The sequence below is a fragment of the Montipora foliosa genome, chromosome 7, assembly GCF_036669935.1.
Source record: "Montipora foliosa isolate CH-2021 chromosome 7, ASM3666993v2, whole genome shotgun sequence".
NCBI lineage: Eukaryota > Metazoa > Cnidaria > Anthozoa > Scleractinia > Acroporidae > Montipora > Montipora foliosa.
The window spans coordinates 652715-665285 of NC_090875.1; the positions used below are offsets into that span (position 1 = coordinate 652715).

Here is a 12571-nt window from a genome sequence, read left to right on the forward strand (position 1 = left end):
CTTGCCGTAAAAAACAAGTGCCATGCAATGCTGGTTAACTTGAACCACTGTTTACAAGGGGATCGTTGTGTGCGCCTGATTCAGGTTGGCTTTGGGCATTCCTTCCTTGGCACGGATTGTAATCGGACCACTGCTATCTCGATGTAAATGAGACTGGGAGCACCTTGTCCGCTGTGAATTTACGATTTCTCGGCCTTTTGGCTAAATCAAAGTATCTGTTCTTATCAGCTTAATATCTGATACGCTGCTCATCGAGCAGCTCATATATTAAACTGATTTTTGGAACTGGGCCGTGGAAAAGAGGCTTGCCTCGTCCCGGCCACGGGTTGCCTCGGTATAGCACTACCTCCGAGCGTGGCCCACTTCCCTCTGGGGAAGAAATAATCAAGTGAAAGCAGAACAAATGACCAAGCAACCAACCTTCACATTCTCTTCTCTTTTCTAGGTAGCATAGCAGCGAGTGGACAGCACGACACGACAGGACGAGGAGCACGTGACCCCCATTACCACATGGTATGCGCAGACAAGTTGCGTTTTGCGGTTCCGGAGAGGTTGAAAAGGCATACTTACCTGACGCGGGAGGCACTGTGATCAGGGAGGCAGTCCTCTCAAGGTGAGGCTCTTTCATTGCACTTCGATTGGGTTGACCCCTTGCGATTACCCCAATGTGGGTAACTCGAGCGTATAATTTCTGGTAGTGGGGACCTGCGTTCGCGCTAGTCCCCGCACCAAACCCCGGTGGCAAAGTTGGCTAATGGGAAGGTTTGTTGGTAACGTTTCAGGCAGGGCAGGGAAGGAGATGCGGTGGCGGTGTAAGGACTAAGGAAGGTGAGTTGTATTTGTGAATTCCACTGCTGAAATTGTAGGTGAATGTTCCGTACTTGGTGCACTGCAAAACTGTGATTTTATTTCTTTCATTCTTGGCCGTAGAGAGAGCGAGAGGACGTGTTTATTTCAGCCGCATCGATTTCCATCGATAGACGAGTGAGACACAAGAAAATGCCAGCGGGTCGAGCTCTTATCCTCGTGCATCGTTTCGAAAACGTAAGTGGATGTGTGTTTGTACTGCTCCATCGCGATAGATTTCTTTGCGTTGTGTTATGTTGCGTTCTGGAGAGCCCGTTTTGCATTGAGTAACTGAGGACCCGCCAGATCAGTTGGCGTTACATTTCTGTGGCCAACACTTTGTGGTTTCTCTATGTTATCAGTTTAATTGGATTGTTATCATAAAAAGTAAATCTTTCATGGTCAGGATAGTGTCTTATCGGCCCTTTGAATACGTACTGTCCGTGTTGAGCAGGGAACAGTAAGACTTTGAAGTGCGCTACGTCACGTAAGTCACGTTTTCGCAGGATCAATGTTGTAGTGTTGTAGCCTTCGTTGTATGCATATCATCCGGGCTAGGTTAACTTCCATCTAATGCATAACAGTGCATGCATTTTTTACTTGTCGTATCCTGTTCTTTGCTCACACGAAAAGATACGTTTCATGTCATAAACGTTGGATTGATAAGATCTCGCGCGCACGCGCTCCCTTGGGAATACAAGTTCCACTTTCTCGTGTGAACTATTTTGTTTTTGTTGTATGTCTCATCTTTGACATATCGTTGGCATGTTGTGTTCAAAAAACCTGGTTTGGAATGTTCTTTCATTAAAGGAAACTGAGATTTTTTGAGATAATCAAGTGTACAGAAGGAAAAAAGGGAAGCCTACAACACGGGGTATTCCCAGGCGGTCTCCCATCCAAGTACTAACCCCGCCCGACAGGGCTTAACTTCGGTGATCGGACGAGAACCGGTGTTTTCCCTGTGGTATGGTCGTAGACAAGTAATTCGCCGTGAAAATTAACTTTGTTATAAGGGAAAATAAAAACGAGGTCAGAGCAAGCACAATGTGCATTTGTCCTCTTGCCGTCAACGCAAGTGCCATGCAATGCTGGTCCTGCTGCCCACTGTACAAGGGCGATCGTTGTGTGCGCCTCGCTTTCAGGTTGGCTTTGGGCATTCCTTCCTTGGCACGGATTGTAATCGGACCACCATATCTCGTGGCCATGAGACTGGGAGCACCTTGTCCGCTGTGAGCATTTACGGGCATCGCTTCTCGGCCTTTTGGCTAAGATATCTGGTCGGTTGGCCGACGTTTCTTAGCTTGTGGGAGAGCGTTTGATTGGCTTTTGTTTTGATTTTTAGTGGTCCTGTCCTAAGTACCTGCCGGGAGGGAACGGCGTGGACTCTACCCTAAATTGTTCTTGTTATGTTGGCTCTAGATTGTCCGAATAGTATTGTTTTAACAGTTTCCTGAGGAGGTGTACAAGAATGTTGGTTCCTCCGTTGTACTACCACAGTTGTTGGATGCTGTTGACACAGATAAGCTCAACGACACCACCGTTCAGTTCTTGCAGCGTGGTCGTGTCCGGTTGACTTTCAAGGACTCTGCCTGCTGTGACGATCTTGTTGCCCAAGGCTTGTTGTATGGCGATGTTCGTTTACACGCTTTTTCGTGCTGATAGTCGTGTTTGCTCTGTTTACGTACGTGATTCTGCCCTTCTGAAGTTCCGGATGATGAAGTTTCTTCCTTTTTCAGTTCCTTTGGTGATGTTTTGTCCATTCGTCGTAGTACCTTCCCTAATTTTCCGTCTGTCTACAATGGTAATCGTTGTTGTCGAAGTGGCCCTTGCTAAAGATGTTCCGTATTTCGTGTCCGTTTCTGGTTTCAATTGTCGTGCGTGGTATTCCCGTCAGCCTGCTCAGTGTGCTGTTTGTCGTGAGTTTGGTCATCGTGCCCCTTCCTGCCCGCTGTCTGGTTTGTGCCGGCGCTGTCGTCAGCCCGGGCACATGGCTAGGGAGTGTCGGCGGGCTTGGGGCGACCTCCGTCCCGGTACACAGTCTCTCTGTCCTCGACCGTGCCTGCTGCCGACGATGATGATGATGATGATGACTACGTCCCTCCTCCTGATGAGGCTGCTTCGGTGCCCTCTGATGGTGAGGTGGAAATGGCTTCGGGGGATGAGGAGGTGCTGCTCAGGCAGCCGCCCCTCTTCATTTCGCTCAACGTCCTCTGTTCCTGTTTCTACGTCCAAGTCCAAGCCCCCTGTTCCCGTGTCCAAGTCTCCATGCTTCCGTGTCTTCTGCTTCCGTTTCCGCTGCTACGTCCAAGCCTCCTGAGCCTGTGTCCAAAGCCTTCTGCTCCCGTGTCCAAGCCTCCTGCTTCCGTGTCTCTCCTGCTCCTTTTCCGTTTTTACGTCCAAGCCTCCTGCTCCTGTGTCCAAGCCTCCTGCTTCCGTTTCCGCTTCTGCGTCCAAGTCGCCTGTTCTCGTGTCTAAGCCTGCTGCTTCCGGGTCTACTGCTTCTGTTCTCGATATTGCTGATAGTAATCGTTTCCTGTGAAGCTTTGCCAGTTTGTCGAGGATCGTGCTGGTGTTGTTTTGGCTTCTATGCCTCGTGATAGAGTTTAGAAACATGTCTGATGCAGCTATTGATCAGTTGGCGAGAGCAATTGTCGAGGAGTATACTGTTGGGGATCCAATGGGTTTTGACTGTATTGTTTCGTTCTTGCATTTTACTCGTAGGAAATACCAGAAAAGAGCTTTAAAGGAATCAATGGAGAAGGAATCAAAGGAATCAAAGGAAAAGGATTTAAAAGATTTAAAGGGAAAGACTTGAACTGTTTTCGTTTTCTTTAACTGGACTTGAGTTTTCTCGAATCATGGAATCATACTTTTTGATTTATGTTTTTGTTTTTTTTGCGACTTCTGTATTTTTTGATCTTGTATTTTTGTAACCTTGAGTATTTTCGAACTTGTGATTTTGTGAACATGATCTTTTTACCTGGGCCCTTGGGCCCTTGTAAATAAATTTTATCAAAAGAAAAAAAATCTGTTCTTATCAGCTTAATATCTGATACGCTGCGCTGCTCATCGAGCAGCTCATATATTAAACTGATTTTTGGAACTGGGCCGTGGAAAAGAGGCTTGCCTCGTCCCGGCCACGGGTTGCCTCGGTATAGCACTACCTCCGAGCGTGGCCCACTTCCCTCTGGGGAAGAAATAATCAAGTGAAAGCAGAACAAATGACCAAGCAACCAACCTTCACATTCTCTTCTCTTTTCTAGGTAGCATAGCAGCGAGTGGACAGCACGACACGACAGGACGAGGAGCACGTGACCCCCATTACCACATGGTATGCGCAGACAAGTTGCGTTTTGCGGTTCCGGAGAGGTTGAAAAGGCATACTTACCTGACGCGGGAGGCACTGTGATCAGGGAGGCAGTCCTCTCAAGGTGAGGCTCTTTCATTGCACTTCGATTGGGTTGACCCTTGCGATTACCCCAAATGTGGGTAACTCGAGCGTATAATTTCTGGTAGTGGGGACCTGCGTTCGCGCTAGTCCCCGCACCAAACCCCGGTGGCAAAGTTGGCTAATGGGAAGGTTTGTTGGTAACGTTTCAGGCAGGGCAGGGAAGAGATGCGGTGGCGGTGTAAGGACTAAGGAAGGTGAGTTGTATTTGTGAATTCCACTGCTGAAATTGTAGGTGAATGTTCCGTACTTGGTGCACTGCAAAACTGTGATTTTATTTCTTTCATTCTTGGCCGTAGAGAGAGCGAGAGGACGTGTTTATTTCAGCCGCATCGATTTCCATCGATAGACGAGTGAGACAAGAAAATGCCAGCGGGTCGAGCTCTTATCCTCGTGCATCGTTTCGAAAACGTAAGTGGATGTGTGTTTGTACTGCTCCATCGCGATAGATTTCTTTTGCGTTGTGTTATGTTGCGTTCTGGAGAGCCCGTTTTGCATTGAGTAACTGAGGACCCGCCAGATCAGTTGGCGTTACATTTCTGTGGCCAACACTTTGTGGTTTCTCTATGTTATCAGTTAATTGGATTGTTATCATAAAAAGTAAATCTTTCATGGTCAGGATAGTGTCTTATCGGCCCTTTGAATACGTACTGTCCGTGTTGAGCAGGGAACAGTAAGACTTTGAAGTGCGCTACGTCACGTAAGTCACGTTTTCGCAGGATCAATGTTGTAGTGTTGTAGCCTTCGTTGTATGCATATCATCCGGGCTAGGTTAACTTCCATCTAATGCATAACAGTGCATGCATTTTTTACTTGTCGTATCCTGTTCTTTGCTCACACGAAAAGATACGTTTCATGTCATAAACGTTGGATTGATAAGATCTCGCGCGCACGCGCTCCCTTGGGAATACAAGTTCCACTTTCTCGTGTGAACTATTTTGTTTTTGTTGTATGTCTCATCTTTGACATATCGTTGGCATGTTGTGTTCAAAAACCTGGTTTGGAATGTTCTTTCATTAAAGGAAACTGAGATTTTTTGAGATAATCAAGTGTACAGAAGGAAAAAGGGAAGCCTACAACACGGGGTATTCCCAGGCGGTCTCCCATCCAAGTACTAACCCCGCCCGACAGGGCTTAACTTCGGTGATCGGACGAGAACCGGTGTTTTCCTGTGGTATGGTCGTAGACAAGTAATTCGCCGTGAAAATTAACTTTGTTATAAGGGAAAATAAAAACGAGGTCAGAGCAAGCACAATGTGCATTTGTCCTCTTGCCGTCAACGCAAGTGCCATGCAATGCTGGTCCTGCTGCCCACTGTACAAGGGCGATCGTTGTGTGCGCCTCGCTTTCAGGTTGGCTTTGGGCATTCCTTCCTTGGCACGGATTGTAATCGGACCACCATATCTCGTGGCCATGAGACTGGGAGCACCTTGTCCGCTGTGAGCATTTACGGGCATCGCTTCTCGGCCTTTTGGCTAAGATATCTGGTCGGTTGGCCGACGTTTCTTAGCTTGTGGTTGTGTGATTGGCTTTTTCTTTGTTTTTGGAGTGCTTGTCCTAAGTACCTGCCGGGAGGGAACGGCGTAGCCTCCACCCTAAAACGTTTTTTGATGGCGTCTCTCCTGTTCCCGAACAGTGTGGTCGCCCATTTTCCTGAAGCGATTTACAAGACTTCTGGTTGGTCTACCGTTTTACCACATTTGTTGGATGCTGTGGACAGGGATAACCTTACTACGGTTCAGTTTTTACGTGGTGGACTCGTACGTCTGACTTTCAAAGATGTCGCCTGCTGTGACCATCTTGTGACTCAAGGCTTTGTGTACGGTGACACCCAAGTCCGTGTGCTTCGTGCGGATAGTCATGTTCGGTCCATACATGTCCGGGATCTGCCCTCTGAGGTCCCAGATGACGATGTGCGTGCTTTCTTTGGTTCTTTTGGAGAGGTGCTTTCCATTCGTCGTGCTACCTTCGCCAATTATCCATCTGTTTACAATGGCAATCGTGTCGTGGAAGTGGCTCTTACCCAGGACGTCCCTTATTTTGTGTCCATCTCCAGCCATAACTGTCGTGTCTGGTACGCCCGTCAGCCCGCTCAATGTGTAATCTGTCGAGAGGTTGGTCACCGTGCCCCTTCCTGCCCTCTCTCTGGCTTGTGTCGGCGCTGTTGTCAGCCTGGTCACATGGCTAGGGAGTGTAGGCGGGCTTGGGGTAATCTTCATTCCGGTACCGAGATCTTGTCCTCTGATGTGCCCGCTAAAGATGATGATGATAGTCCTGAGTACGTCCCCCGACCACTGAGATTGTTTCAGAAGACTCTGAAGAGGAGTGTGAGATGGCTTCCGGGGATGAGGACGTGGCTGCTCAGGTGACTGCCCCTCTCCCCCCTCGTTCGACTGTTCCTGTCCAAGTGGCTCCTGCTCCAGTTTCTGCCTCTGTCCCCGTGTCTTGTGTTCCTAGTTCTTGTTCCTCTCCTGTCTCCGTCTGCACTACTGTGTCTGTGTCCGCAGTTCACACCGTTTCCTCTGTTCATGCTCCCCGTTCCAGTGCTTCCGTCTCCACTGCGTCCAAGTCTCCTGTTCAAGCCGCTCCTTTGGTTTCTGCTCCCGGTTTCACTGCTTCAATGTCCCCTGCGCCTTCGCCTAGCCGTTTCCCTGAGAAGCTTGCTAAGCTTGTGCAAAGCTGTGCTGGTGCCTATTTAGCTACTACGCTTCCTGGTTCACTTCTACAGTACTCCGATTCTGCTATTAAGGAGTTAGCTCGCAGCATCATTGAGGAATATGATATTAAGGACAGTAGGGGTTTGGATTGTGCTGTTTCATTCCTGCGGTTTTCCCGTAAAAAACTTGAGGCTAAGAAGAGTTAACTTGAACTATGATTTAGACCTTGGACATTAAGAATTGTGATATTTTGAATTGATTTAATTTGTGTTTTTCTACCGGCTGCTACTCGATGTAAATAGCTGTTTTATTTTTTGAATAAAGATTTTAAAATGGAAAAAAATCTGTTCTTATCAGCTTAATATCTGATACGCTGCTCATCGAGCAGCTCATATATTAAACTGATTTTTGGAACTGGGCCGTGGAAAAGAGGCTTGCCTCGTCCCGGCCACGGGTTGCCTCGGTATAGCACTACCTCCGAGCGTGGCCCACTTCCCTCTGGGGAAGAAATAATCAAGTGAAAGCAGAACAAATGACCAAGCAACCAACCTTCACATTCTCTTCTCTTTTCTAGGTAGCATAGCAGCGAGTGGACAGCACGACACGACAGGACGAGGAGCACGTGACCCCCATTACCACATGGTATGCGCAGACAAGTTGCGTTTTGCGGTTCCGGAGAGGTTGAAAAGGCATACTTACCTGACGCGGGAGGCACTGTGATCAGGGAGGCAGTCCTCTCAAGGTGAGGCTCTTTCATTGCACTTCGATTGGGTTGACCCTTGCGATTACCCCAAATGTGGGTAACTCGAGCGTATAATTTCTGGTAGTGGGGACCTGCGTTCGCGCTAGTCCCCGCACCAAACCCCGGTGGCAAAGTTGGCTAATGGGAAGGTTTGTTGGTAACGTTTCAGGCAGGGCAGGGAAGGAGATGCGGTGGCGGTGTAAGGACTAAGGAAGGTGAGTTGTATTTGTGAATTCCACTGCTGAAATTGTAGGTGAATGTTCCGTACTTGGTGCACTGCAAAACTGTGATTTTATTTCTTTCATTCTTGGCCGTAGAGAGAGCGAGAGGACGTGTTTATTTCAGCCGCATCGATTTCCATCGATAGACGAGTGAGACAAGAAAATGCCAGCGGGTCGAGCTCTTATCCTCGTGCATCGTTTCGAAAACGTAAGTGGATGTGTGTTTGTACTGCTCCATCGCGATAGATTTCTTTTGCGTTGTGTTATGTTGCGTTCTGGAGAGCCCGTTTTGCATTGAGTAACTGAGGACCCGCCAGATCAGTTGGCGTTACATTTCTGTGGCCAACACTTTGTGGTTTCTCTATGTTATCAGTTAATTGGATTGTTATCATAAAAAGTAAATCTTTCATGGTCAGGATAGTGTCTTATCGGCCCTTTGAATACGTACTGTCCGTGTTGAGCAGGGAACAGTAAGACTTTGAAGTGCGCTACGTCACGTAAGTCACGTTTTCGCAGGATCAATGTTGTAGTGTTGTAGCCTTCGTTGTATGCATATCATCCGGGCTAGGTTAACTTCCATCTAATGCATAACAGTGCATGCATTTTTTACTTGTCGTATCCTGTTCTTTGCTCACACGAAAAGATACGTTTCATGTCATAAACGTTGGATTGATAAGATCTCGCGCGCACGCGCTCCCTTGGGAATACAAGTTCCACTTTCTCGTGTGAACTATTTTGTTTTTGTTGTATGTCTCATCTTTGACATATCGTTGGCATGTTGTGTTCAAAAAACCTGGTTTGGAATGTTCTTTCATTAAAGGAAACTGAGATTTTTTGAGATAATCAAGTGTACAGAAGGAAAAAGGGAAGCCTACAACACGGGGTATTCCCAGGCGGTCTCCCATCCAAGTACTAACCCCGCCCGACAGGGCTTAACTTCGGTGATCGGACGAGAACCGGTGTTTTCCCTGTGGTATGGTCGTAGACAAGTAATTCGCCGTGAAAATTAACTTTGTTATAAGGGAAAATAAAAACGAGGTCAGAGCAAGCACAATGTGCATTTGTCCTCTTGCCGTCAACGCAAGTGCCATGCAATGCTGGTCCTGCTGCCCACTGTACAAGGGCGATCGTTGTGTGCGCCTCGCTTTCAGGTTGGCTTTGGGCATTCCTTCCTTGGCACGGATTGTAATCGGACCACCATATCTCGTGGCCATGAGACTGGGAGCACCTTGTCCGCTGTGAGCATTTACGGGCATCGCTTCTCGGCCTTTTGGCTAAGATATCTGGTCGGTTGGCCGACGTTTCTTAGCTTGTGGTTGTGTGATTGGCTTTTTCTTTGTTTTTGGAGTGCTTGTCCTAAGTACCTGCCGGGAGGGAACGGCGTAGCCTCCACCCTAAAACGTTTTTTGATGGCGTCTCTCCTGTTCCCGAACAGTGTGGTCGCCCATTTTCCTGAAGCGATTTACAAGACTTCTGGTTGGTCTACCGTTTTACCACATTTGTTGGATGCTGTGGACAGGGATAACCTTACTACGGTTCAGTTTTTACGTGGTGGACTCGTACGTCTGACTTTCAAAGATGTCGCCTGCTGTGACCATCTTGTGACTCAAGGCTTTGTGTACGGTGACACCCAAGTCCGTGTGCTTCGTGCGGATAGTCATGTTCGGTCCATACATGTCCGGGATCTGCCCTCTGAGGTCCCAGATGACGATGTGCGTGCTTTCTTTGGTTCTTTTGGAGAGGTGCTTTCCATTCGTCGTGCTACCTTCGCCAATTATCCATCTGTTTACAATGGCAATCGTGTCGTGGAAGTGGCTCTTACCCAGGACGTCCCTTATTTTGTGTCCATCTCCAGCCATAACTGTCGTGTCTGGTACGCCCGTCAGCCCGCTCAATGTGTAATCTGTCGAGAGGTTGGTCACCGTGCCCCTTCCTGCCCTCTCTCTGGCTTGTGTCGGCGCTGTTGTCAGCCTGGTCACATGGCTAGGGAGTGTAGGCGGGCTTGGGGTAATCTTCATTCCGGTACCGAGATCTTGTCCTCTGATGTGCCCGCTAAAGATGATGATGATAGTCCTGAGTACGTCCCCCCGACCACTGAGATTGTTTCAGAAGACTCTGAAGAGGAGTGTGAGATGGCTTCCGGGGATGAGGACGTGGCTGCTCAGGTGACTGCCCCTCTCCCCCCTCGTTCGACTGTTCCTGTCCAAGTGGCTCCTGCTCCAGTTTCTGCCTCTGTCCCCGTGTCTTGTGTTCCTAGTTCTTGTTCCTCTCCTGTCTCCGTCTGCACTACTGTGTCTGTGTCCGCAGTTCACACCGTTTCCTCTGTTCATGCTCCCCGTTCCAGTGCTTCCGTCTCCACTGCGTCCAAGTCTCCTGTTCAAGCCGCTCCTTTGGTTTCTGCTCCCGGTTTCACTGCTTCAATGTCCCCTGCGCCTTCGCCTAGCCGTTTCCCTGAGAAGCTTGCTAAGCTTGTGCAAAGCTGTGCTGGTGCCTATTTAGCTACTACGCTTCCTGGTTCACTTCTACAGTACTCCGATTCTGCTATTAAGGAGTTAGCTCGCAGCATCATTGAGGAATATGATATTAAGGACAGTAGGGGTTTGGATTGTGCTGTTTCATTCCTGCGGTTTTCCCGTAAAAAACTTGAGGCTAAGAAGAGTTAACTTGAACTATGATTTAGACCTTGGACATTAAGAATTGTGATATTTTGAATTGATTTAATTTGTGTTTTTCTACCGGCTGCTACTCGATGTAAATAGCTGTTTTATTTTTTGAATAAAGATTTTAAAATGGAAAAAAATCTGTTCTTATCAGCTTAATATCTGATACGCTGCTCATCGAGCAGCTCATATATTAAACTGATTTTTGGAACTGGGCCGTGGAAAAGAGGCTTGCCTCGTCCCGGCCACGGGTTGCCTCGGTATAGCACTACCTCCGAGCGTGGCCCACTTCCCTCTGGGGAAGAAATAATCAAGTGAAAGCAGAACAAATGACCAAGCAACCAACCTTCACATTCTCTTCTCTTTTCTAGGTAGCATAGCAGCGAGTGGACAGCACGACACGACAGGACGAGGAGCACGTGACCCCCATTACCACATGGTATGCGCAGACAAGTTGCGTTTTGCGGTTCCGGAGAGGTTGAAAAGGCATACTTACCTGACGCGGGAGGCACTGTGATCAGGGAGGCAGTCCTCTCAAGGTGAGGCTCTTTCATTGCACTTCGATTGGGTTGACCCTTGCGATTACCCCAAATGTGGGTAACTCGAGCGTATAATTTCTGGTAGTGGGGACCTGCGTTCGCGCTAGTCCCCGCACCAAACCCCGGTGGCAAAGTTGGCTAATGGGAAGGTTTGTTGGTAACGTTTCAGGCAGGGCAGGGAAGGAGATGCGGTGGCGGTGTAAGGACTAAGGAAGGTGAGTTGTATTTGTGAATTCCACTGCTGAAATTGTAGGTGAATGTTCCGTACTTGGTGCACTGCAAAACTGTGATTTTATTTCTTTCATTCTTGGCCGTAGAGAGAGCGAGAGGACGTGTTTATTTCAGCCGCATCGATTTCCATCGATAGACGAGTGAGACAAGAAAATGCCAGCGGGTCGAGCTCTTATCCTCGTGCATCGTTTCGAAAACGTAAGTGGATGTGTGTTTGTACTGCTCCATCGCGATAGATTTCTTTTGCGTTGTGTTATGTTGCGTTCTGGAGAGCCCGTTTTGCATTGAGTAACTGAGGACCCGCCAGATCAGTTGGCGTTACATTTCTGTGGCCAACACTTTGTGGTTTCTCTATGTTATCAGTTAATTGGATTGTTATCATAAAAAGTAAATCTTTCATGGTCAGGATAGTGTCTTATCGGCCCTTTGAATACGTACTGTCCGTGTTGAGCAGGGAACAGTAAGACTTTGAAGTGCGCTACGTCACGTAAGTCACGTTTTCGCAGGATCAATGTTGTAGTGTTGTAGCCTTCGTTGTATGCATATCATCCGGGCTAGGTTAACTTCCATCTAATGCATAACAGTGCATGCATTTTTTACTTGTCGTATCCTGTTCTTTGCTCACACGAAAAGATACGTTTCATGTCATAAACGTTGGATTGATAAGATCTCGCGCGCACGCGCTCCCTTGGGAATACAAGTTCCACTTTCTCGTGTGAACTATTTTGTTTTTGTTGTATGTCTCATCTTTGACATATCGTTGGCATGTTGTGTTCAAAAAACCTGGTTTGGAATGTTCTTTCATTAAAGGAAACTGAGATTTTTTGAGATAATCAAGTGTACAGAAGGAAAAAGGGAAGCCTACAACACGGGGTATTCCCAGGCGGTCTCCCATCCAAGTACTAACCCCGCCCGACAGGGCTTAACTTCGGTGATCGGACGAGAACCGGTGTTTTCCCTGTGGTATGGTCGTAGACAAGTAATTCGCCGTGAAAATTAACTTTGTTATAAGGGAAAATAAAAACGAGGTCAGAGCAAGCACAATGTGCATTTGTCCTCTTGCCGTCAACGCAAGTGCCATGCAATGCTGGTCCTGCTGCCCACTGTACAAGGGCGATCGTTGTGTGCGCCTCGCTTTCAGGTTGGCTTTGGGCATTCCTTCCTTGGCACGGATTGTAATCGGACCACCATATCTCGTGGCCATGAGACTGGGAGCACCTTGTCCGC

General features: G+C 48.0%; 12 non-coding genes across 12 annotated transcripts; 8 read left to right on the forward strand and 4 right to left on the reverse strand.

Moving 5' to 3' along the window:
• Window positions 1-184: 184 nt before the first annotated feature.
• Window positions 185-368, forward strand: LOC138012080 (U2 spliceosomal RNA). Its single transcript, XR_011124967.1, has one exon. It is a non-coding gene; the product is annotated as a U2 spliceosomal RNA (small nuclear RNA).
• Window positions 369-562: 194 nt separating this feature from the next.
• On the forward strand, window positions 563-726 carry LOC138011997 (U1 spliceosomal RNA). The gene has a single exon (XR_011124894.1). It is a non-coding gene; the product is annotated as a U1 spliceosomal RNA (small nuclear RNA).
• A 979-nt stretch (window positions 727-1705) lies between these two features.
• LOC138012051 (5S ribosomal RNA) lies at window positions 1706-1824 on the reverse strand. Its single transcript, XR_011124941.1, has one exon. It is a non-coding gene; the product is annotated as a 5S ribosomal RNA (ribosomal RNA).
• A 2024-nt stretch (window positions 1825-3848) lies between these two features.
• On the forward strand, window positions 3849-4032 carry LOC138012106 (U2 spliceosomal RNA). Its single transcript, XR_011124982.1, has one exon. It is a non-coding gene; the product is annotated as a U2 spliceosomal RNA (small nuclear RNA).
• A 194-nt stretch (window positions 4033-4226) lies between these two features.
• LOC138011939 (U1 spliceosomal RNA) lies at window positions 4227-4390 on the forward strand. The gene has a single exon (XR_011124840.1). It is a non-coding gene; the product is annotated as a U1 spliceosomal RNA (small nuclear RNA).
• A 974-nt stretch (window positions 4391-5364) lies between these two features.
• Window positions 5365-5482, reverse strand: LOC138011903 (5S ribosomal RNA). The gene has a single exon (XR_011124811.1). It is a non-coding gene; the product is annotated as a 5S ribosomal RNA (ribosomal RNA).
• A 1767-nt stretch (window positions 5483-7249) lies between these two features.
• LOC138012088 (U2 spliceosomal RNA) lies at window positions 7250-7448 on the forward strand. The gene has a single exon (XR_011124973.1). It is a non-coding gene; the product is annotated as a U2 spliceosomal RNA (small nuclear RNA).
• Window positions 7449-7642: 194 nt separating this feature from the next.
• On the forward strand, window positions 7643-7806 carry LOC138011940 (U1 spliceosomal RNA). Its single transcript, XR_011124841.1, has one exon. It is a non-coding gene; the product is annotated as a U1 spliceosomal RNA (small nuclear RNA).
• Window positions 7807-8782: 976 nt separating this feature from the next.
• LOC138012063 (5S ribosomal RNA) lies at window positions 8783-8901 on the reverse strand. The gene has a single exon (XR_011124952.1). It is a non-coding gene; the product is annotated as a 5S ribosomal RNA (ribosomal RNA).
• A 1768-nt stretch (window positions 8902-10669) lies between these two features.
• Window positions 10670-10868, forward strand: LOC138012089 (U2 spliceosomal RNA). The gene has a single exon (XR_011124974.1). It is a non-coding gene; the product is annotated as a U2 spliceosomal RNA (small nuclear RNA).
• A 194-nt stretch (window positions 10869-11062) lies between these two features.
• On the forward strand, window positions 11063-11226 carry LOC138011942 (U1 spliceosomal RNA). The gene has a single exon (XR_011124842.1). It is a non-coding gene; the product is annotated as a U1 spliceosomal RNA (small nuclear RNA).
• Window positions 11227-12202: 976 nt separating this feature from the next.
• LOC138012075 (5S ribosomal RNA) lies at window positions 12203-12321 on the reverse strand. Its single transcript, XR_011124963.1, has one exon. It is a non-coding gene; the product is annotated as a 5S ribosomal RNA (ribosomal RNA).
• Between the last annotated feature and the right edge of the window lie 250 nt (window positions 12322-12571).